The following is a 3,602-nucleotide window of genomic DNA, read 5'->3' on the forward strand; positions in this document are numbered from 1 at the left end:
AATCTCGTCATAGCTGCTGGTAGACCGGATTAGATTTTCCACAACTTTCTGTTTTATTCCAGTGTGGGTTGTGGATACATTGAATTTCTGACATAGAAAAGGTTTAACTTTGCAATGCTAATAACGCTGCTATCACGAGTGAGGAATTGATATAAAACTGTGTAGATGTCCACAGTGCAATATAATTCAAAACGTTCTTACTAGGTAGCGACCAACAGACTTCTGATGGTGACCCTTAACAATAATATAAGTATCAGAGAAGTATTTCTGAAAACGGCACATGTTGACCGACAATCTCCTCTTGTACTCATCAGGACCCGCGCAAGATTGTCCAATTTTAAAACCAGAAACAATTTATACTGCATGTGGGAAGGCAGCAGATTGGATGACAAATCTGTTCTCATTGGTCGAGGCGTTGCCATGAAGAATGCACCAGAGAACTTTTCATTAATTCAATGCCTCGACAAATGTCTTCTACTTTCAGAGGACAGGTCACTGTACCTGGATATATCTAACCTCTCGCAAGCTTACGACAGCTACACAGCGAGCTCGGCACAGAATCTCAAACTGGTTGTCAGTGTCATTACTGGCAAACTCGGGATTCTTTCCTCATGCAGTAGAAATTGTTGCTTTCTTTAAACTTTGCATTTTTGCATCCTCCTTGATGAGCGCAAGACATCTTCAGCAGTGCTTAAGTTCTGCACTAACAAATTGCTAATTATCACACAGGTGTACTGAGTGCAAGACAGCCTATCAACGTGATATACCGATGAATATTCGTAACTTAAATTTGTCGGCTATGTGATATGTGTCTCACCTCGCTCGATCTTTTGTCAGAATTCGGATTTTTGGCATGTCCTTCGTTCACACAATTTTCACCCTTGACGACATTCTGACTTCCTCTTAAACTGGGTGTTTTGGTAAAAGTAAAGTCTTTGTTGCTGGAACCTAAGGTGGAGTAGGACTCATAGCGGAAACGTTGCGAGAGAGGGTCACCTCCAAATACTTCGACATAATTCGCAGGAATATGTAAATTCCGATTGCCTTTTTGCAATCCATCTAGATTATTCCTTGTTTCGAAACAGCAGTATATACAGTTGTGGCTGCTGCATCCGATTCTCTGCCTGTGCACTTTAGTAGCAAGCACAATTACAACCACAAAAAATATTAAGGACGTTGATGCCAAGAATGTAACTAAGTAAATACTGAAATCTGAAGCAAACGTGAGATCATTTGACAAACCAGAGTCATCCGAAAGCCTTTCTGTACCAATCTCCGCCACTGTTACTAGGAGGGTCATTGTGGCCGAAAGTGATGGTTTTCCGCCGTCCTTCGCCAGGATAACCAACCGTTGCTTATTCGAATCCTTGCTATTAACACTGCGGATTGTCCAGACTTCCCCAGTGTCAGGCGCAATAGTAAAAAGACCAGGGTTAGTAGATTGTAACAACTGATAAGATAGATGCGCATTCTGACCCGCATCAGCATCCATTGCTGTCACCTGAGCCACCAAATATCCAGATTGGGCCGAACCCGGAATCGTCTCAACCACCGTTGAACCATATTCAGGTTGTGGGGACACGATTACCGGGCTATTATCATTCTGATCCAGAATAATGACATCCACGGTCACGTTGTCCTTCAATGGTGGTGACCCGGTATCCTGGGCTTGGACTCGGATCTGAAAGGTTTTGAGCTGCTCGTAATCGTAAGAACGCTGAGCGAATATGGTGCCAGCTTCCGAATTTATATCAACATAATTAGTCACGGGGGAACCTTGAACCAGCGTTTCTAAAATGGAATAGGACAGCCGAGCATTATGATCCAGATCCTGGGCTGTTATTGAACATATTGATGACCCGATGACATTGTTCTCTGTCACATATGTGGTATATGAAGACTGCGTAAAGCGGGGTGCGTTATCATTTATGTCGGAAATTTGCACCATAATGTATTTATAACCAGAGAGGGGACGAGAACCAGCGTCACTGCATACAATTGTAACATTGTACTGCGAAACTGCTTCGCGATCGAGCAGTTGGTCAGTAACCAATCTGTAGTAATTGTCAAAGGAGGACTCGAGCTTGAAGGGAACGTTATTTGCAACGTGGCAGCGATGCTCGCCATAATCCCCAGAATCTGCATCCGTTACAGCGATCAGAGCTACCACAGTGCCTGTTGGAGCATCTTCCCGGATGGGACTTGACAAAGATGTTACTGTCACTTCAGGGACGTTGTCGTTCACATCCAGAACCTCCACAAGAACATCACAGTACACAGGAACTGCCACGGAACCCCGGTCCATAGCTTGCACATTAAGCTCATAAACAGCAGATTCTTCGTGATTTAGGTTTGCTTTAACCCTGATTTCCCCTAGTTTTGAGTCTATTTTGAAGAGCTCACGGACTCTACTGGAAGCATGGCCGCTAAAAGAATACACAATCTCTCCATTAGAACCTTCATCTAAGTCAGATGCATTTAGTTTGATTACTAATGTTCCTATCGGTGCATTTTCTAACAATCGCACCCTATAAAACGACTGAGTAAAAATGGGCACATTGTCATTAACATCCTTTACTATGATCACAATTTCAGCAGTGCCAGTCCTTTGCGGAACACCGCCGTCTTTAGCAATTAGCACTAACTTTTGTGTCGCTTGCTTCTCTCTATCGAGTGAGTCTCGTAGCACCAAAACCGGTAGTTTCACGTCCGCACTACGCGTCTGTATATCCAGGATAAAATGCCCATCTGGAACCAGCTGATAGGTCTGCAGGGAGTTAGTTCCAACGTCCGGGTCGTGCGCGCTCTCGAGCGGGAAGCGCGATCCTGGAGCTGCCAGTTCAGATATTTCCAAGCGGACCTGCGTCTGTGGAAAGCTGGGTGCATTGTCATTCACATCGAGAATCTCCACTTCCACCCGGTACATATTCAGCGGATTTTGAATCACACCCTGTAAAGTTAACATGCAACGGATGCTCGACCCACAGATCTTTTCCCTGTCAATATTGTCGTTAACGTACAGAATCCCCTTATTTAGATTCACGTCCAAATATTGCATCTCAGCACTCGATACAATCTGAAAACGACGAGCAGACAGCTGTTCAGCATCTAATCCCAAATCGTTAGCAATATTTCCGACGAAAGTGCCGATAGTTAACTTCTCGGGAATTGAATAACGAATCTGTCCAAAAATTACGTTCCAAAACGGTAACATGAAGTACAGCAGTTGCCATTTTATCCGACAATTTCTTTTAACAAAGGCCATTTTTTCAACGACCAATTCCACGTATGGCAGAGCGACTGTACATTGTTCAGGAATGAGTTACCTCATTTTTTTCACCGAAAAAAATCAGGCATCGCAAAATACTTGCATGTGTACTTGAATCGCTGAATTGATTTCTGAAATGTTAGCTTGTTTCTCGTGGAATAACACGCGTTTCCAGGCGTAACACTGACACAGTGTCATACGGCAGCCATTCTAACATTACACTGAGTCTGATTGTGACGATTAGGGCGGTAGTTGGATCTCCAGGAGCATTTCGGTTTTTGATTGGTGGATGGAAGTACAGAGACATTTGACCAATCATCATTTTACATTGCTT

General features: G+C 43.6%; 1 pseudogene; it reads right to left on the minus strand.

The window, feature by feature from the left end:
• Positions 1 to 784: 784 nt before the first annotated feature.
• LOC144505588 (protocadherin gamma-C5 pseudogene) lies at positions 785 to 3,265 on the minus strand (annotated as a pseudogene).
• Between the last annotated feature and the right edge of the window lie 337 nt (positions 3,266 to 3,602).

This window comes from Mustelus asterias, chromosome 16, assembly GCF_964213995.1.
Source record: "Mustelus asterias chromosome 16, sMusAst1.hap1.1, whole genome shotgun sequence".
Lineage (NCBI taxonomy): Eukaryota > Metazoa > Chordata > Chondrichthyes > Carcharhiniformes > Triakidae > Mustelus > Mustelus asterias.